We start from the raw sequence: 22,730 nt of genomic DNA, 5'->3' as shown, positions 1-22,730 counted from the left end.
GTGGCAAGCCCCAGATCCCGGTTGTGAAAGGTGGATTCCTCGGCGCTCTCAGGAATTAGGACTGTATTACCGCACATTACGGCGTATTTTGCATTTGGATCTACACCTTTTATTCCTATAAAGTCCAGCTCACACAACAACTGAAGTCAACTGACCATTCACAACGTAGTAAATACGTCGAAAGGGTGCTTGAACTACAGGCGGTGGGTGACGATTTTTCGAACAAAAATTTTCTTCAGCAGTGACGAAGCACATTTCTCATGTTAATAAACAGAATTTTCCAATTTGTGGTTCTGAGAACCCTCAAGTATTTAAAGAGAGGCCATTTCATCCACAAAAAGTTACTAGTTGATGCACTCTTTGGTACTGATGTGTGATTAGACCTTTATTCTTTAAAAACGACGATGGAACGACTGTCACCGTCAATTCGCAGCTGGGCTTTTCTTTGTGGGGTGGCCATTTATGATGTAGTGTTTCACACATAATGTCAACAATATCAGTACGATCATCAATACTGAGAAACTACTTGACCATGGTCTATACGCTGACGATCTCATAATAATTGTCAAGATAAAAGACCACTTTTTAAATAATTCTAGATAAAATCAAAACTTGGACAGAGTCGTCTGGAGCGAAGCTATTTTAGAAAAAGTTATACAAATTGGACCGTAACCTCAGAAATGATTCCTGCTCTTACTGCAATAACCCACCAAAAATCTTCTCACCACCTGCCGTGTCTTTCAATCAAATCGAAACAGAATAACTTTATTAGAACTCATCAAAAAAAAACTACATTTGATAGACAAAGTACTTTCATTCATGAAAAAGATTAATCTAATTTTAAAATTGTAATTTGAAAATTTGAACACCGACTTCTCAGAAGGAAACAGAGAGAGCATGAGAAGAGTGCTGTTGAAAATGTTGAGAGGTTCAAAAGCAGGAAAGAAGTTCCAAGGTTTTATGAGCAGGTGAAACAGAATTCACAGGTCCAAAACCTAGAACCGAAGGCTGCAAAGACGAAAGTGGAAACATCATAGTGGAATCGCAGTCAATGCTGAGGACATATGGAAGGACCACTTCTGTAGATTGTATAATGGCGATGACGAGCCGAATTCCGCTGTCAGGCAGGATGATCCATTCAAATTAGACGACAAACCAACAATTCCGTCCTACTGACTTAGACGAGGTAAAGATTGCCATATCTAAGCTGAAGTCTAATAAAGCCGCTGGAGCAGATGGCTTGAATGCCGAGCGCTTTAAAGCAGCTAGAGATAAGTTGGTTAGGAGCATGCACCAACTTATCTGTAAGATATGGTCAAAAGAAAGCATGCCCGATGAATGGAACCTAAGTATTGCTTACCCGATTCTGAAAAAGGAGATCCTATAATCTGCACCAATTATAGAGGAATCAGTCTTCTTAACATCGCTTGCAAAGCCTTTTCTGCCCTAATATTTGAAAGTCTAAGGCCCATCGTCAACAACCTTATAAGTCCTTATCAGTGTGGTATTGGACCACTAAAGTCCACAGTCGATCAAATATTCACAATACGGCAGATCCTGGAAAAAAAAACAAGAACATCAAATCGACACCCAGAATCTTTTAATATGGATTTCAAGGCTGCATATGACAGTATCTACAGGGACGAGCTGTTTAGTGCCATGTCTAGTTTTGGTATCCCTGCCAAACTCGTCCCTTTGTGCAGGATGACCATGGAGAATTCACGCTTCTCCGTAAAGGTTGTACCTTTCGATATCAAAAAAGGTTTTAGACAGGTGATGCGCTGTCATGCGATTTTTTAACATCGTACTTAAAAGAATAGTTCAGAGTTCACACGTCAACTGTAGAGATACTATCTTCCAAAAGTCTGTCCAATTACTAGCATATGCCGATGACATTGACATAAGCGGAAGAACTCAGCGTGATGTTAATGGGGCTTTTGTGAGTATTGAGCCGGCAAAAATGGGTTTAACGGTTAATGAGGGCAAAACAAAATGCATGCAGTCATCAAGAAAGGACCTACAACACTGACGTCTTGGTCAAAATGTCACCATCGACAGACGCAACTTTGAGGTAGTCAAGGACTTCGTCTACCTAGGATCCGCTAATAATGCAGAAAACAACACCAGCGCCGAGATCAAACGAAAAATAACTCTTGCCAAACGTTGTTTCTTTGGGCTAAAAAAGCAATTACGAGTACCAAAATCCTCTCTCGAAGGACCAAAGTGTCGCTATATAAGACCCTTATCATCCCCGTCCTGCTATGCGGTGCAGAACCATGAAGCGGATGAAAGCACCTTTGGTCGTTTCTAGATCGTCGTGTGATCTACGGTCATGAGTGCATCGAGAGAGAGTGGAGGAGAAGATGGAACGACGAGCTGTACGGGCTGTACAGCGACGTAGACTAAGCCAGAAGGGTAAAAGTCCATCGACTAAGATGGCTGCGTCACGTAGAGCGCATGGAAACCAATTTTCCGGCCCGCAAAGTCTTTGAATCCACACCCACAGGACAGCGCAGTAGAGGAAGACCGTGGATCAGGTGGCGCGCACAAGTGGAACGTGACCTCGCCCAACTTTGGGAGTTAAACTGATTTCCGTGTAGATGTAGGGATGCTATATGATTGTCTATAATCTGGAAGGAAGAAGCGCTTACTTGCACCTCCACATGGTGGCTCCTGGTGAACAAGTTAGAGAAATCAGTGCAGTTCGATGACGAATGATACTGATCAATTCATATATATTGAAAAGGCACAGCTTAGAACTGCACTGAGAAAATTCTTAACTTGGGATCGAATGCAAGAAGTTACGGATTACTTCCTTCCTAAGATTAAATTTTACGAAAGATGATAAACAAATGACTGTCGTTCTTCGCCTGGGCTAGGGGTTGACGTACTGATAAAAATTATACAAACCCAATAAATATCAGTAAATATACAAATCGAATGACTAAGTGTCATCGATACTTAATATAATATGTCTTGGTAGCTTAGCAAGAGGCACTCACTCGAAGCATGTCGCCAAATAAGAGGGAGTAAATCTTTGCATAAATCCTTTTGGTTAATTCCAAAAACTAAGCGATATATAATACGAGGAGCAGCAAGTGTAAAAACTTGCCGTCAAATTAAGGCTTTTAGCCAGGTGTTAATGTTGTAAGCAATTATTCTCTCCCCCAATTTAGAACGCGAAACTGGAGACATCTAGCTAGGGACCGAGGTAGATGGAGAAGTTTGTTGGGTGAAACACTAGTCCACATAGCACTGTAGCGCCACCTTAAGAAGAAGAAAAATAATTTGAAATATTCCTTTATCTAACATAACCTTATTTTTACATATGTACAAATTTAAAAACAAAAGCTGATGGCTACAAATGTTAACGCTTTTTTCCGTACTATGTTCTGTAATTTTATATTACTTTAATTACATTTATAGCAATAATAATAAAGGTTCTCATTTTTAGCTAATAAAACGTAGTTAAAACTTTTTGAGAATGAAAGTTAATCCAACAAAGCTGTGAATAAATTTATATCATTTTATATTTTGTCATTAAAAAAAAGTCTTCTTTTTTCTTGAGAAAATATCCTGTTTCTTTATTATATAAGCTCCTTCTTTCAGGATATAAAATATATCAAAGAGAACTGCATTTACATTTAATTAAGAGTTACAAAATAAAAAGAACAAGATAAAACATTACTCAGAGTAATGTTGTCATAAAATAAAGATTAATTTCATAACGTTAAGTTCTACTTGTTTCTAAAAGAAACAATTTTACTAGGCACTCATTTAAATTTTTAAGGGTTGCACACAGCTTCATCTAGTATAGGATTTGATGAAACGAAATCTTTCTAAAAATCGATAAGTTGAGGATTCCAGTAGATTTTTGCCTTACTCCCAAAAATAAAATTTCCGATTTGAAAACCAGGAGAGAACTATTGGTGTTCATCTTACTTTCTATATACATCCATATCATCAGTGGCAGCAGCTTCCATTAGGATGAGTTAACGAGAGTCATGCAGGAGTTCAATTTCCAACATCAATCTAACCAACGAAACTCACGAAACGTGAATAAAGATGCATTAACGCAGGGAGTATTGTGATGTGCGCTCACTGCACAAATAGCATGAAAATGGAAAATCGTGCAGAGGAATTTTCAAAACATGCACCCTTATTATTTCCTTTTCATGTCAAGAACAGAAAATTCTTGAACCAATTCAAAACAAGCTAATATTATGCTGAGAAACGTCCAGTGTTAAAGTACACGAAAAATTGAGTGACGTGCATATTGTTATAAAATGTGGCTCCAATTCAATTACTTTCATTTCCTTTCTCGAAGTCAAATCAATTTTGTAATTTAGTGAAAAGTCAAATGTTTAAAATGCAAAGTTTTAGTCATTCTCGAAGTAATTTTAGATATAGCTTTAAATAAATATGAAAATAACTAAACATTATTATCCTTTTTCTAAATTGTGAAAGTTCACTAAAAAATAAGAACACGACTTAGAAGCTGTAGTAAAAATAATATGACAAAAATCGATGTCTTGTAGCTGATATTTTAATTTTCACTGAATTTGTCATCAAGCTCTTTTTTTTTTTAAATTCTTGCATTTGTCTCAGTTCAATCTATTCGTAGTGATATTAGACGGATACAAATTTGATAATAACAAAATGAACGCTGGTGTGCCCCAAGGCTCCGTTTTCACTTCGATACTCTTCCTTGTTAAGTGATCCTTTCTGTTTAAACTTCTAATCGACTAAATAGTTTAACCGATTCTAAGCTTTTCATATTCCTGTCTAGATTCACGTACTTTTCCTTCGGTTGTGGTTAACCAACGGTAAATTATTTTAACGTTCAATGAGGAATCAAAAACTATGTAAAATTGAATGCTTCCAAAACTTAATGCTGTATTCTGTCGCAAAAGGATAACTCTACCGAAACCATCTCTTGTGGAATGATCCAATTTTTGAAGTCTTCAGAAACGTTGTGAAGTGCTTATGTTTTCTATGCCGATGAAAGAAGTTTTTAACATCCTCTGATCTGACTTGATTACCTTTTAAAGAATTCAAAACATAGCTCTAAAAATAATAGGCGACCGTTGTCTAACTGAAGCATTTGCACCTATTCAACATCGTAGAAATGGATTTTGTGTTTTGTCCATAATTTTTGCATCGTTTTTTTAAAACACAATGCTCTAGTGAAATATCTTGTTGCATTTCTTCCCTCTAACAATTCAACCTTGCTCTTCTAGGAATGGTCATCAGTTTAACCTGTACAAAAAATACGACTGGACTTAACAATATGTACAGAGATTTTTGTTTTTAGCCGCACTACACGAATGTGGAATGCAGAATTAATGGACCATAGGAAAATCACATCAATAATGGGTTGCTAAAACTGAAAATGACATTCAACGATTACTTGTCACATGTATTATCGGGTAAATCTGTCCATCTTTCTGTCTGTCCTCCGTCCTACTTCAAAAAATGTTACCCGTTGTTTTTTTTTATTCAATTTACTGTAAAGCACAGTGAGAAACTGCCAAAATTTGTATGATTACGGTTTTCTTATTTAAAAATAAGTGTTTTCTCAGGTATTCCACAAAGGAGTCACTTGGGCCCTCTACTTTTCCTCTTATATATTTATCTGTATAATCATATTGTAAACCAAATTGTGCATTAAATTCTTTCCAATTGTTGGTTCTGTTCAGGAGTTTATTGTACGAGTATCTTTGAATGATCTTACTAAGGATATTACCAGCCTTATTATGCAAAGACACAGTGTGAGCATAAGGAAAGCGAGAGCGGAGGTGTCGGTGCACATTGGTTTTGAATTCCTGAATATTACAATGACGGGGCAAGACAGAGCGTGGTAAGGTATTTCTCAACTTCGTAGTACGGCTAAGGAACGAATCACTGTACCTGACAGAGCGACAGAAGTTGGGCTCGAGTGTGAACATTAATAGAAACACGAGTATTACGGTTGAACTGTTAAAGGAGAAGAAAGGAACTATCTACTTCTCTAGAGCATACAAAAACAAATAAGGTGCCGCAACAGTCCATTGAGAACTGGGGCTTAGTGACTTACAACTGTGTTGTCATTAATGGAGCGGACCTACAGTCTTATGCCGAATCCAAACGGCTTATTTGAGAAAGCACTTTTCATGACAAGAATTACGCTTGGAGGATTTGTCAATTCCTCGCAAAACACAATACCCGTACTTTTTTTTAAATTAAGGCACAAACATTTGACGTGACAGACCTACACACTAACCACCACGCTACGGGTACTTACTATCTTTAGAGAATACACTGTTCAAATAAAGTTTCAAAAGCGTACGAGAAGTAACTTTACGACAATTTCAAAGCGACGTCAAGGAACTTACGATCAATTTAAATGCTCTACTTTGAATACTCGCTACGAGGCTTAAGTAAGTTGAAGTAGCACCAGCCCAGAGTTGAGAGTCCTACTCAAGATTAAAACGTATATAAGTCTTGTAGATAACAGTCAGATGAGAAATGGAGACAATATGGATAATGGCAAGGGGAATATATCTCCCTTTAACGATACAAGGCAGCATTGGGTTTTGCAGATAGGAGAAATAGAAATCAGAAAGAGTGTTGGCGATAGAGTAGAGCCCTGGGCCACACCAGCATTTATTTTATGGTTTTCAGACTTTAACAAACTCAAACTACTTGTACGATCCATTTCATGAAAACCGAAAGCACGCATTTTCAATGAAAAAGCCTGATGCCAAACCCTATCAAATGTTTTGAAATATCAAGTGCAATAATCTTTCTTTTTCCAAAGCGATTTAAAGATTTGGTCCACTGTTCGGTGATATAAACCATGAGATTACTAGTGGACCTATTTCAATAAAAGCCATACTGCCAAGCCAAGCTTTCGTTTGTTTCCATTACCTTGAAAAGAAGTTGTCTAAGTGCATGTTCTCTATATACTCGAAAAGAGCAGTAGAATAGGAAAGATGAAAATCTTACGCAGTGGTTTTGCCAGCGTTAAATAAGACCACTTCAGAACAATAGGGGGGGTACTATACGTTTACGCTTTTAAGTACAGAAGGAGTCATGTCAGTCAGCAGCTTCGAATTAACAGCAAAATGGGCAAGTTGGCTTTATCAATCGAGCTTACAAGAGAAGTGTAGTGCTGCCCACATTTTTTAATAAATACCAGACTATTTTACTAACTTTTCGAAATTGTAATATTTTCCGCCGTAATTTATGGTTGTGCAAAAATTGAATTCGTTGAATATGTCCGTTAAACAGGCCTTTCACAGAGGGGTTGGCTTTGTAAATCTGGAAACAAACATTTTGGATACTTATAACCTCTGTACAGCTCAAATGAAACCATGAGTTTTCCCCTATTTGGGATAAAATTTCTCATTCCAAATATAACTAAGTTTATAATAATATCTGCACTGGAATCCACGTCACTATCGAGGAAGCATAGTGACCAGTTGCAATTCCTGAAGAATTCATTTAGACCGTCCGAGTTGGCTTTCTCATATTGCCATACGGTTCTCGTAGGGGTTTTCTCTTTAACTTAGGTTTTTTTGCATGAGAAATAAGCAGTTATGGCAGAATGGTCTGATCTGCCCAAATCCTATATTACCACAACCGCATATTTATTAAGATCAGAGGTAATAAACAAGTCTAGAGTGTTGGTGCATTGACCCAGAACGTCAGGAATCCGAGTTTGCTCGATAACTTACTGTGTCAGCTTGTATGAAAGAAGATATGGTAACAAAATATCAGAAACATCTTGTATTAAATTTGTTTTCCAGTTTTCTATTTTGTAATTTGAATTCGAATGAATTAGGAACTGAAGGAAATTGATTAATATCTAAGAAAAATTGTTCTTCAAGTGCAAGATACGGTGCTATCAACACTCAAACTGAAGCTATCTTTCTTAAATTTGATTGCAGTATTTTGAAACGAATTTCACCGTACTTAAAGATAGGACTCGATATGTTTTCATTGCTGATATTTATATTCCTATATAAATTTTGCGTATTCTCAGCTGTTCCACAAGGGAGTCACTTGGGCCCTCTTCTTTTCTCAAATAGTATAGTTATCTATTTATTCATCTTGTAAACGCATTTGTTTATTAAATTATTTTTAATTGTTCTTACTTCTATTGTATCTTTGATTGATGCTATTAAATAAATTTAATTTAAAAAAAAAGGAAACGTTTTTCTTTATTAATTTCGTCCAAACGTAATAATCCAAAATTACTCATAAAAAGAAGACCCTACTAATTATGCTTCACAAGTAAGAAATTAAAAATGTCTTCATTTTTATTTTATTAAGAGTTAACTTTAATCAAGATAGATAATATAATTCAAAATAAAGTATGACAATAACTTGTTTTTAAGTCGTCTGTCAGGTTAAAAAAAATTAATTAATGAAATTAAAGCGAAGCTTAGCAAGTTTTAACAAAATTCGTTTATTATTAAACAATGATATTTAAGCGAGTATTGTAAAAAATTGTAGAGTTTTGGGTAGCAAGATCCATTTAAATTGTTTAGGAATGTTGGCTGATCTCAAGTTACATTTCCAAGATATTTTTGTCGGTATTCTCTAAAGATGGGGCACACACCAATGAAGTGTTAAGTATTTTCTGTCGCATCTTGATTACATAGAGTGCATATTCCAACAGAGTCGTTGCAAAAATCTTTAGCATTTAAGTTCAAAAGACCGCACCTTGCTTTGAAGATTAAGCTGATCATGTCACGGATATTATTATCTTCAAAGTAATTCTGAACTTCCTCATAAAAAAGATTGTAATATTCGTCGTGAAACTGTGACTGCATTGCTGGTAAAATCGCCCCAATTTTTTTCTACTAACTTTAAAAGCAGCAATTTGTGCATTTGAGAGTTGAGTTTTGGGACTGAAATCAACCTCTATCTCTTGGAAAAAGCCTGACCATTCCTGGGCCCAATAAATATTTGTCTCGATGACTGCTTCAGAGAGGATACGCGGTAAGCGATTACGTGGCATTAACATCACATCACTCTACGTATGTATGACAGATGTATCTTTAATGTACTTAGGAATGCCTTTGGAAGACCATTTTCGATGTGTATTGCATAGTTAGGCGTATTATCAGGCAGACCAAACCATCTTTTGACGTAGAAACGTTGGAGTTTTCCAGTTTGAATGTGTTCCTTGTATCCCCACACTTGCGCACAGTAGTGGATTATTGACTTTGTTGCTGCATCGTGCAGTTTATATTTAATAGAGTGAATAACAAACTTGTTCTTTACAAATTTCGACCATGTCGAGTTGATTGAGTTTTTTGATGATGTAAGTCTTTTTGTTAAGTGATATGACCAGGACATGTTGTAAGAGAAGTAAACGCCAAGATATTTGTTTTGATAAGTTATCTTTATCTCACCATTGTTGCAATACCATTTTTCAGCTGCTGCTCTTTTACCTCCATTCCTAAAAATTATTACTTCAGACTTTTCTAAGTTTTAAAAGATGTAGCAAATACATCTACGGGATTCCGAAATCACCGGAATACAAACTGGGAGCGTTATAGGGAAGTACTGGCACAACTGCTTAATCATAACCTTCTTAAAAGCTCCTCCAGTAAATATGAACTAGACCTTTCTGTAAATCATCTCACCGAAGCCTTAAATGAATCAATAAGATCTTCATGCCCTGTAACCATTTTAAAGGGTAAAAAGAAACCTTATTGGTGGCGTAAAGAACTAGAACCATTCAGAAAGAGCTGTCGCAAACTCTTCATAAGATCTAAGTACACTAGATCTCCTTCTGACTGGGACTTATACAAACAAGCTCTAAAGCAATATAAAAAAGAATTAAGAAAGAGTAAGAGGTCTTCTTGGAGAAATTTTTGTGGTAAAATAGAAAATACTTCAGAAGCCTCAAGACTCAGGAAAATTCTCTCAAAAAGTTCAACAATACCCAGTGCTTTAAAGACAGAAGCAGGCACGTGGACTATCACAGATGAAGAATCTCTTAATCTGTTATTAGACACCCACTTTCCAGGTAGCTCTAACATAATCAATGACTTAACATCAGAGTCTTTAGCTTATACAAGCGAAAGTTCAACAATACCCAGTGCTTTAAAGACAGAAGCAGGTACGTGGACTATCACAGATGAAGAATCTCTTAATCTGTTATTAGACACCCACTTTCCAGGTAGCTCTAACACAATCAATGACTTAACATCAGAGTCTTTAGCTTATACAAGCGATTCAGTTGATCTAATAACGCGGGAAAAACTGCAATGGCCCATAGACAGCTTTGATCCATATAAATCTCCAGGACCAGACGGAATCATTCCGGCCCAGCTACAAAAATGCTCAGACATGATTATTCCACCATTGGAAATCATTCTGACAAGCTGTGTAAGGTTGAGATATATTCCCAAAGCCTGGAGAATGGTAAAAGTAGTCTTCATTCCCAAAGCAGGGAAACCCTCACACGTTAACCCTAAAGATCTACGACCAATCAGCCTATCATCCTTCCTTCTTAAAACCTTGGAAAGATTGATTGAAATTTATATCAGACATAATTTAAAACCATGTCTCATTTCCACAGCTCAACATGCTTACTCTAAGGGAAAATCAGTAGAATCAGCACTTCACTCGCTGGTACGTACTATTGAACATTCCCTCGAATACAAAGAATATAACCTGGTAGCGTTCCTAGATATTGAAGGATCTTTCAACAACGTCAGTTACCAGGCGATCACAACAACAATGGATAAGCTGAAATTAGAGAAGTCACTCATAGATCTAATAAGTCTCATGCTCAAAAGCAGGACAATAATATCTAACATGAGAAGTTTTACTACCACCAGATCGGTGAATCGAGGCACTCCCCAAGTTGGACTCCTTTCGCCTCTTTTATGGAACATGGTAGTAAACGACCTACTTACAGCATTGGAAGCAGAGGGTTTTAAGGTGATTGCCTATGCTGACGACGCGACGTTGTGATATTCGTATCTGGGAAGCATCCCCAAGTTCTCTTGGAACTCCTACAAAATGCCCTAAACAGGCTAACTAAATGGGCTAAGCAATGTGAATTGGACGTCAACCCACACAAAACAGAATTAATACTCTTTTCGAGAAGATATAAAATTCCTCAGATTAGCCCACCCAAGATTAGAGAAATACCATTAAGCTTTTCCGACCAAGCTAAATATTTGGGCCTCATTTTAGACAAAAAAAAAACTAAATTGGAATTCAAATATTGATGAAAGAGTCAAAAAGGCTACGCTTTTTACTTGTAAAAAGGCCATAGGATCAAAATGGGGCTTCTCCCCAAAAATAACACACTGGCTATACACTTCGGTAATCAGGCTGATTCTGATTTATGGAGCCGTCGTATGGTGGACTGCACTGGACAAGATGGTGAATCCAAATAAGCTCATCAAAGTCTAGGCTAGGGGTCTACACAAATGAATTCTGTAGAAGCTGCATGGACGAGGAGGAAGAGGAAACGGTCCAACACCTTCTATGTACATGTCCAGCACTCCCCATTAGAAGGAATTACCTTCTCGGTAATCCCTTCTTCGATAACACCAGTGAACTGGCAACGAATGACACAAAACGTCTCTCTAACTTTATTAAAAGTACAAAATGGTTTGTTTAAATTCATTACTCTCCCATGAGTATCCTCATTAGTGTATCACAATGGACCCTTGAGGTCTACGTGTGTCAATGAATTCTGGACAGCCACTCCAACCTAACCCTTCTTAGTTCACAGCAAGGTTCCAGTTATTGCAATATCTTCCAAAGCTATCGATGATCGATTGTAGGGTACTAGGTCTGTCAGAAAGAAGAACTATGTCGTCGTAGGAATAGTACAAATAGAAGGGCACTCAGTACGCATCCTTGTTTGACTCCTTTGGATGTCTGGAAGAAGCTAGTCGTACTAGTTCAATACCAGACTGTAGCAGTCGTATCTTTGTACAATAAATGTATAATAGACACCAGTTTTGTAGAGACGCCTATCTTTGATAATTTGTAAAACAAAGCTTCTCTGTTAATGTTGTCGAACGCTGCTGACAAATCTACGAAAAAAGCGTAAAGCTTTTTCTTCTGGCTCAGCTAAAGTTGGATGATACAAGAAAGATTGTAGGCTTGGTCAACAGCATTTTTTATTTTCTGTATGCAGCTTGGTATTCGTCGAGTATGTTGTTCTATTCAATCCAGAGAGTGAGCCTCCTAAGCAGTATCGTTGTAAATATTTTGTAAAGCGTGTCCAGAAAGGAGAGATCACGATAGTTGGAAGCGATACTGGCATCTCCCTTTTTGTATATTCCCTGTTTCAAAAATATCTTTTAGTAGAGTATGTATCTCTTCAACAACTCATTCGGAATACCATCTATACCGGGTGCTTTGTTTTCTTTTGTTGTTTCTATTGCTGAGGACACTTCAGATAGTTCTATTTGACTATCAAGCATTGGAATATGAATGGTTACGAAAACTGTTATAGGTATCGTAATTATTCGTACCGAATTTTTAGATGAACAGCAGTAGTCAATGACTGATGATCCTCTACTCGATACGAATGTGAAATATCCACTTGTATCACCAAAGCTTCTTCCATTAAGAATAAACGCACCAATTTCTTCCAGAAACTCATGAAATGCATTTCAGTTTCTGTCAGTTATAGAATCTTTTGAACTTTAATCATTTCCACTCTCAAAAAGGCATTCCTCATTTAGTTGCTGCATAAAATTAAAAATTAAATTCTTTGCTTTAATTTAGCAAAATTAAACTGAAAGTATTGCAAGACTGCAGTAGACTGCATGAAGCAAACTCTATGAGCATCTCCATCATGCCTAAGGAATAACTTTTAATTCTCATTGAAATTCAATGAGTTCGAGTTAATTCTGGTGCCTGGAGGTAATTTTATTCAATATAATCTAAGTTTCTAAAATAGTTTGTTCAAGTTTATAGCATAAATAATATGTACATAAGATATTATGCATGCAAGATTGCAGGGCAGTCTATTACAATCTTTAAGTTGATAGCTGCAGTTTATTGAAATTCAACAGTCCTTTTGGTTGTTTTGAAACAAAAGGCAGATTTGAATATTTATATTGTTTTAATTAAGATTATTTATATCATGAACGCTTTTATGCTGACCACACGACCCTGGCTGATACGGCTTATCAGGCTTTAAATTCTATTACTTAAAGGAAACTAATTTAAGTATGATTATTATAAGGGATTAAGAAAATATAACAAAGATGTAAGATTTATCATGCTTCACGAATTCCATCCTTAAGGTCTTGAAACGATTATGGAACAATGCCACAGATCTTACAACAAGACACTATAATTGATTTTAGGAAACGTTTGGTAACCGCATAGTTTAACGTGACGGTCTCGTGAATTGGTCTTAATGCCGCTTGATGTGAAGAAGATAGTCTTCAATGATAAGCCTGAAACAATGACCATTTTAATATTTCAGTAGTCGAAAAGCTTTTTATAACTTCGGCGGAGCTGAAATAACAACTCTGTAGCGGTTATTTCTCTCACTATCATTTGTTTGAGTTTGAGTTGATTTCGCGGCACCATAGGATCATAGTTTCTTGAAGGAGGTTGATATCGATTTGTTTCTCGATATCGATTTATTCTTGTTCGAGATCTTGAAATAGATCTACGAATACGAGAATTATCACGATCACGATGATACCTTGTACAATCTGGACTTCGTATACGTTTGCGGGAGTTAGTACTTCGATTTCTACATCGCGGGAGCGTGTTCTTATTAACTTCCCATAGGAAGTTATTGTAATGGGTCCGATTTGTCAAATTGAAAATTTTGACATTTCTCGACGTTTCAAGGTCCCTAGAGTCGAAATAAAAGATTTTTAGAAAGATGTCTGTGCGTGCGTGTGTACGTACGTTTGTACGTCCGTACGTCCGTACGTTCGCGACGTTTTTTTCGTGGTCCATAGCTCAAGAACCAAAAGAGATATTGACTTCAAATAAATTTTGTTATACAGATAATAAGGCAGAAAGATGCAGAAAGGGCTCTCAAGAAAATTGCGTGGGTGGTTTTTTTACTATAGCAGTTTAAAAAAAAGGTGAAAATTTTGGTTAACCCTAAATATCTTACGAACCAAAAACGCTAGAGACTTGAATTAAATTTTATATAATAGATTGTAACGTGATACCAAACAGGTATATTTTTTGAAAAAAATCAATATAACGGTTTTTTTTTTAAATCAATAAAACTGAAAAAAAAAATTTGTCACCTCCAAAATTTTACGACTGAAATATGATTTTATCTCTAAAACAATTTTGTGCAACGAAAAATAATGTTTTTGACATCTGATAAAATTTTGAGAAAAATCTAATTGACAGTTTTTTTTATAAAAAATAAAAATCTAAAAAAAAAACATTACTCGAAGTTCGTAAAAATTGAATATCGATTCAAATATATTTTCAAAAACTTGAAATTAAGGCTTCAATTTTATTTTATCTTATAAGAAATATTGTTTTCAACATTCTGAAAAATTTTGAGAAAAATCGAATTGACAGTTTTTTTTACAAAAAATAAAAACCTAAAAAAAAAATTTATAAAAGTTGGTAAAAATTGATTTTCGACTCAAATATCTTTTCAAAACTTTGAGATATTGGCTTTAATTTACTTTTATCTTTCAAAACATCTTGTTGTCAACATTCAGTTAAAGTTTGAAAAAAATCGAATTGACAGTTTTTGTACAAAAAATTAAAAACCGAAAAAAAAATTAACAAAAGTTCGTAAAAAATGATTTTCGACTCAAATATTTTTAAAAACTTTGAGATAATAGCTTTTAACTAATTTTTTCTTATAAGAAATATTGTTTTCAACATTAGGACAAATTTTGAGAAAAATCGAATTGACAGTTTTCTTACAAAAAATAAAAACCTAAAAAAAAAGTATAAAAGTTGGTAAAAATTGATTTTCGACTCAAATATCTCTTCAAAAATTTTAAATATTGGCTTCAAACTAATTTTATCTTATAAAAAATATTGTTTTCAACGTTTGGTAAAATTTTTAAAAAATTCGAATTGACTGTTTTTTACAAAAAAATAAAACTCTTAAAAAAACAATACCTACTAAAACTTGTTAAAAATTTACTTTCGGCTCAAATAGCTTTTCAAAAATTAAAAATATTGGCTTCAAACTTATTTTATTTCAGAGAAAATATTGTTTTCAATATTCAGTAATTTTTATATAAAAATCCAACAGTCCGTTTTTTTCATAAAAAATAAAATCTACAAAAAATAGTGCGCAAATTTGGTAAAAATACATATAGACAAACTTTTAAGCAAAACAAATCGACAGACGGGATGGGAAGTTATCAGTGTGGGTCGCATCGCAGCCTCTTTTTCGATATTTATCACGACTATAACTTCGTCTGGATCGGCTTCTATCTCGATCGGGACTATTTCTGTAATTGCTTCTAGTACTTTTAGAAGATTTTTTACTACACTGAGATGCTGAACGACTTCTGGGCTTTGGTTTTATTACATCGGACGTTTCTTCCTCAGTTGTTTTGCCATCACTTGATTTTGGAGTACCATATTTTTGTCGAAGTTCTCTTTGTCTCCTTCGAAGCTTTAGCGCCAATTCACGCATCTCATCTTCTCGTTCTTGTTGCTTTTGAAGTTGACGTTTATTCTTCTCAATTTCAGCTTTTTTTATCAACTCTATATTGTTTATTTAGAAGAAATTGCATCTTGCGTTTTAACCGCTCCGCGGTAGAGCTAGAAAGATTCGTTCCATGTGCTGTGAGAATATTTTTGCTACTCTGTTTACCAGTACCAGATGGTGCAAGACCGAAGCTTTCCCCCTGGCCAGATGAATGGGGGAACGGATAGGATTTATCAGAGGATGTTTCAACGTCCATTAATCCTTGATCTTCCTGTTCGTCATCATTACTGTGTTCATCTTCAGTTCCGCCTGCAGCAAGAGTTGTGTCTTCATCTGAGTCCGACGTATCTCCGGGCTTTTTGCGACCATAGTATCTCTTTATGGTTGGTGGTTCTTCGGGCAGAGGCTGAGGAAGCTCAATTTTAACTTTTTCGGGAACTGGCTTTGTCTAAGCAGCAGCAGCAGCAACATTTCTACGGATTGGTAAAGTGGGATACTGAATCATTAGAGGACCCACTGGAGGCGGCTGCAGCGGTGGCGGTTCTGTGACTACTGGAGAAGGAAGAATTTTTGGGAGGAACTGGCACAGTTTCGATTAATTTATCAGGTGGCCATGGTTTGGTTTTTTTGGATTTTTGAATGCGGTTGGAGCTCATCTTCGCCTCCAAATGATGTTATGTACGTGATTTTTCCGGAATTCTTCGGCAATGGTGATCACAAATCGCTTTCATTTTCCTGAGCTTCGCCTGTTGTTTCCTCCTTGGCAACACGTCTCTCCTTTTGAGCCCTTCGTTCTCTCCTAGTTTTCCTTCCACTTAGCATCATCTTCTCTTGTTCCTCCTCGCGAGCCAGACGAATGGCATCTGCTTCGTCGACATCCTTTAGATAGGAATAGAAATCGTTGCTAAGCACCCCATAGTTCCTGCCGCATGCATTCAACTCGTGGGCCTGAGATGTGTCAAGCTTTGAAATATCTATCGATACGTCCATATAAATCTCCGAACCCACAGAATCATTATCATCGATCATCGTCATTTTGTTGCACGTAGGTCGCACTGGGAATATTGCTGAAGGGCGTTGAGCTATCTGCGGCGTCATAGGAGTAAGCTATTGCAGCGCCTGATTGCTTTTTCTTGCTTAAATTTTTCTCCGATTCTAACTGAGCATTGGCTCCATACTGCTCTTCGAGATACAATTGATGCAAGAATTTTTCTTCTGGTAAATTCAAGAAATCGTTCTGTGCTAACATACGATCACGTTCGTAATTACATTGCCTTTCATCGGATCCGATTTCCTCGCACGTCGTCGTGGGCTTCGCAGCCACTGGTATATGGTCCAAATGGGCACGCACATCGAATCTGTCGATAAGATTGTTCTGCTGTCCTTGCCATGGAACTATAATAGCGGCGCCCGTCGCCTGCTGCAGCTACTGCTGGGTCTAAATGTATATTGCATTTTCGTCCGAGCAATTGTATAAATTGAGTTGGATCGCCTTTAATTTTTTCATACAAATCTTGTCTCCGTTCGGCTCTTTTCCTATAATCCACAATCATACCACGAATTTTTCGTTCTTGACGCCGAGCTTCGTGCCACATTTTGTTTTAACTTTAGCATCAACTTTTCGATTTATTATACTATGAATATTTTAGGAAAAAAGTTTGTATTATTTGAGTAAAAATTAAACAAATCACAACCAAAAAATATACAAAATAAAATTACTCAGAAAAATGCCGCAAGCCACACCACAGAAAAGGTACATGTTGGGAAAAGCCAAAAAATGGCCATCTAGATTAGACTACATCACAGCTAGTTGTCGCGGTCAAATGCCAGAAATCACATAAGAATTTAAAAAACAGAAGACAATCTTTCGAATAAAGTAAATTTCATGTCAATTAATACAAAAATCATCTTCCATTTATTCCATTCCAATGTTCTTAATAAAAATTAATGATTAGGCCTTTTAGAAGAACTCAGCATGTTACAATATAGTTTACTGAGCTTTATAAAGATACATTACATTGACCTACATGTGTTGTGTATATTAATTTCTGTTTTCAGAAATGACGACATTTTATAGAGTGACTGACCTTCGCAAATTTTTAAAACAAGCTGAATAAGTGTTTTTGAATTAAGAACTTAACTTAATTTGCATAGAAAATTAAATAGAGGAAAAGTCTCTAATGTCGTTTTGGTGGCAAACAAAAATAAAAATAAATGAACACAGATTACATTCTCAACGTGAAGGGATTAGAATTATCATAACTTCAAAATGTTTCACAGAGTTAATGTAATCTGATCTCTTGGCTGTTCCAATAAGAGGTTTTATTTTCAAATTGAAAAAAATTAGTATTTTTAAGGATAAATTAAATTAAAGGTACCTTTGAAATTAACAAGTAAGGCTGCTTTTAAAATAGTTGGACTCGTTGTTTTGAAGAATAAAAAATGATAACATTATGACGGATTTATAATGAAAAAAGAGGCTGGGATGCGACCCACACTGATAAATTCCCATGCCGTCTGTCCATTTGTCTTGCTTAAAGGTTTTGTAGGTTTCCGTGTTGTGTAAGTGAAATAGTTTGACTTCGAAATCTTTTTTTCTAAACGAGATTTTTAGCCGAAAACCAATTTTTAACAAATACAAATTGTACAAATGAAATTAATTTGAGAGGTATTGAGTGCCGAACATCAACTTTCACAAAATTTGAGAACTAATTTTTGTAGATTTTATTTTGTTTTATTGAAAAACGAACTGCTGAATTATGAAAAAATTACTGAATGTCGAAAACAATATTTTCTGTGAGATAAAATAAGTTTAAACCCAATAGTTTTAGTTTTTGGAAAGATATTTTAATGTAAAGCAAATTTTTACCAAGTTTTATATTGTTGTTTTTGGTTTTTATTTTTTATAAAAAAATTTGTCGATTCGATTTTTCCCAAATTTTGCCAGTTGTTAAAAACGTCATTTTCCGTTGCACAAAATTGTTTTAAAGATAAAATAATTTTGTATGCGTAAAATGTTCGGGGTGACATATTTTTTTTAGTTGTTTTGATTTATAATTTTGCGGTTAAATTTACCACAACAAGTTTCACTTACCTATTTTATATCCTGTCCATTATTTTCTAAGAGTTCAGTTGAATCCTGTCTTGAATCAGTCAGTGTCCTGCTCTTATTATATAATGGAAAGGCAACCAAAATTAGGTGTGAACAAAATGGTACATTTGTACGACGGGCGGTCCACAAAGTGATTGTTGGAACGACAGACGGGCTGCACGCATACCAACCAAGGTGACAGACAAGTGGTCGGGTCACATCAAAACAAACAAAAAAAAGGGCACCAGTGTCACTTGGTCCTCGATTGCTGATGTTATACTCATATGAGAATGGCTGCATGCCCAACATAAATCAATTTGGTTACGTAAAAGATGGAACGTTAACACGAGTCCCTAATCGCCTAGTCTTCACGAAAGTCGAACGACAAATAGGGTAAAATCGCGAGATCAAAAACCACTGCCAACTTCCACCCTCGACAGTTAAAACAAAAAAAAGAAATTGATAAGCTTTCACCAATTTTTACATAATTGTAATTTCGTACAAGGAAAAAAAGACCGCGTTAAACACTTGAGTTTCATGCAACTTATCAAAGTTTCTCCAAAATTATGGGGGTGGCTGAATGCACCCATTGAATTCCCGCTCACTGGAAGAAGTACCAGAGGCAGCGAATCCAATGATGGTGGTAGTGCATAAAGCTGGGGTGAAACGTGCGAGTAGGACAAGTGGTGGTGTTTCCACTGCGTTAGCTCACTCTTGCAAATATGCTAAGTGTAGAGAACGAGATCCACACTTTCTGATTGGCCGAAAGCATGTAGGAATGGAATAAAAGGAAGATGTCATCAAGGCAAGATTAAAGCCTGGAAGATCACCTCAACATCCACAAAGGAACTTGGACTTCTCCAGATCAATCTACCGTCAACCAGAGTGACCATATTGCGATCGACGCCAGACACGCTTCCAGCATTATGGATGTACGAACTTTCCGAGGAGCTAACGTCGACTCGGACCACTAACTCGTTGTAGCCAAGGTAGCACTTCGGATTTCCAGACCCAAGGCAAAACAGGGAGGTGCTGGAAGAAGATACAACGTCGAACGGCTACAATCGCCAGAGATCGCCAAATCCTTTTCCGACCGAGTTACAAGTAACCTCTCTCGAAGTTCTCTGCCGCCAACACAATGTATCGAAAACCAGTGGCAACATTGCCAAGATGCAATCAGAGAAGCCGCCTCTGATGTGCTGGGTTTCAAACAGCCACCAACAAGGAACCCCTGGTTTGATGAGGAATGTCGGCAGGCAAATGCAGCCAAACAAGAGGCACGCAAAGCGGCGCTGCATAAAAGGACGAGAGCTGCTCGTGAGCTCTATGAGCAGAAGAGGCGAAAGGAACGCCGACTTCTCAGAAGGAAAAAGAGAGGGCATGAGAAGCGTGCGGTCGAAGATGTTGAGAGTTTTAAAAGCAGGAATGAGGTTCGAAAGTTTTATGAACAAGTGTAAGGAAATTCACAGGTACATAAACCTAGAACCGAAGGCTGCAAAGACGAAAGTGGAAACATCATAGTGGAACCGCAGTCAATGCTGAGGATATGGGAGGACCACTTCTGCAGACTGTATAACGGCGACGAAGAACTGAATTCCGCTGTCAGGCAGGATGACCCATTCGATATAGACGACGAAAGCCAACAATCCCGTCCTCCCGACTTAGACGAAGTAAAGATTGCCATATCTAAGCTGAAGTCTAATAAAGCCGCTGGAGCGGATGGCTTGAATGCCGAGCTCTTTAAAGCAGCTGGAGATAAGTTGGTTAGGAGCATGCACCAACTTATCTGTAAGATGTGGTCGGAAGAAAACATGCCCGATGAATGGAACCTCAGTATTGTTTGCCCGATCCTGAAAAAAGGAGACCCTCTAAACTGCACCAACTATAGAGGAATAAGTCTACTTAACATCGCCTATAAAATCTTCTCTGCCATAATATGTGAACGTCTAAAGCCCATCGTCAACAACCTGATAGGTCCTTATCAGTGTGGTTTTAGACCAGGAAAGTCCACAGTTGATCAAATATTCACATTACGGCAGATCCTGGAAAAAACTCAAGAGCACCAAATCGACACCCACCATCTTTTCATCGATTTAAAGGCCGCATATGACAGCATCTACAGGGACGAGCTGTATAGAGCCATGTCTAGTTTTGGCATCCCTGCCAAACTCGTCCGTTTGTGCAGGATAACCATGGAGAATTCACGCTGCTCCATAAAGTTTGGAAACAACTAAACAGAACCTTTTGATGTTTTAGACAAGGTGATGCGCTGTCATGCGATTTTTTTAACATCGTGCTTGAAAAAATAGTGCAGAGCTCACACGTCAACACTAGAGGCACTATCTTCCAAAAGTCTGTTCAATTACTGGCATTGCTGATGACATTGACATAATCGGAAGAACTCAGCGTGATGTCAATGGGGCTTTTGTGAGTATTGAGGCAGAGGCGGCAAAAATGGGTTTAACGGTTAATGAGGGCAAAACAAAGTACATGCTGTCGTCTAGAAAGGACATACAACACCGACGTTTTGATCAAAACGTCACAATCGACAGACGTAACTTTGAGGTAGTCAAGGACTTCGTCTACCTAGGCTCCGCTGTAAACGCAGAAAACAACACCAGCGCTGAGATCAAATGCAGAATAACTCTTGCTAACCGCTGTTTCTTTGGACTAAGAAAGCAATTGAGTGGTAAAGTCCTCTCTCAAGAGACTAAAGTGTTGCTATATAAGACCCGGATGAAAGCACCTTGGGTCGCTTCGAGAGAAAAATTCTTCGTGTGATCTACGGTCCCGTATGCATCGAAGGGCAGTGGAGGAGAAGATGGAACGACGAACTGTACGGGCTGTACAGCGACGTAGACTTAGCAAGAACAGTAAAAGTCCAACGACTAAGATGGCTGGGTCACGTAGGGCGCATGGAAACCAATGCTCCGGCCCGGAAAGTCTTCGAATCCGCACCCACAGGACAGCGCAGTAGAGGAAGACTGCGGATCAGGTGGAGCGCACAAGTGGAAGGTGACCTCACCCAACTTGGAGCGCAAATATCGAGACATCTAGCTAGGGACCGAGCTAGATGGAAAAGTTTGTTGGGTGAGGCCCTAGTTCACAGAGGACTGTAGCACCACCTTAAGTAAGTAAGTAAGTGAAGACAATATTTTTAATTTTTGAAAATCTATTTGAGTCGAAAGTAAATTTTTACCAATTTTTATACATCTATTTTATGTTTTTTTTTTGTAAGAAACTATCAATTCCATTTTGCTCAAAACTTGTCCTAATGTTAAAAACAATATTTCTTTTAAGTGAAATTAGTAAGAAGCTATTATCTCAAATTTTTGACAAGATATTTGAGTTGAAAATCATTTTTTTACCAACTTTTGTTATTTTGTTTCGGTTTTTAATTTTTTGTAAAAAAACTGTTCATTCGATTTTGTTCAAAATTTTACTGAATGTTAACAACAATATTTTTTGCGAATATCTCAAAGTTTTGCAAAGATATTTGAGTCGAAAATCAATTTTTACCAACTTTTATGAATTTTTTTTAGGTTTTTATTTTTTTGTAAGAAATCTGTCAATTCGATTTTTCTCAACATTTTTCAAAATGTTGAAAACGATATTTCTTATAAGATGAAATAAGTTTGAAGCCTAAATTTTAAGTTTTTGAAAAGATATTTGTAATGTTTTTTAAGATTTTTATTTTTTATAAAAAAACCTGTTAATTCGATTTTCTCAAAATTTTATCAGCTGCAAAAACATTATTCTTCGTTGCCCAAATTTGTTTTGGAGATGAAATCATATTTAAGTTGTAAAATTTTGGTGGTGACAATTTTTTTTTTTCAGTTTTTTTGATTTATAAAAAACCGTTAAATGGATTTTTTTCAAAAAATATATTTCATTGATATCACGTTACAATATATCATAGAAAATTTTATTCAAGTCTCTAGCGTTTTTGGTTCGTAAGATATTAAAGGTTAAAAAAACCACCCACGCAATTTTCTTGAG

General features: G+C 36.6%; 1 pseudogene; it reads right to left on the bottom strand.

The window, feature by feature from the left end:
• The window catches only part of LOC129939854 (CLK4-associating serine/arginine rich protein-like), a 46,873-nt pseudogene extending 29,500 nt beyond the window's left edge, over positions 1 to 17,373 (bottom strand).
• Between the last annotated feature and the right edge of the window lie 5,357 nt (positions 17,374 to 22,730).

The sequence above is a fragment of the Eupeodes corollae genome, chromosome 1, assembly GCF_945859685.1.
Source record: "Eupeodes corollae chromosome 1, idEupCoro1.1, whole genome shotgun sequence".
Lineage (NCBI taxonomy): Eukaryota > Metazoa > Arthropoda > Insecta > Diptera > Syrphidae > Eupeodes > Eupeodes corollae.
Note: the sequence above shows the minus strand (reverse complement) of the source record. Positions and strands in the feature narration are given on the sequence as shown.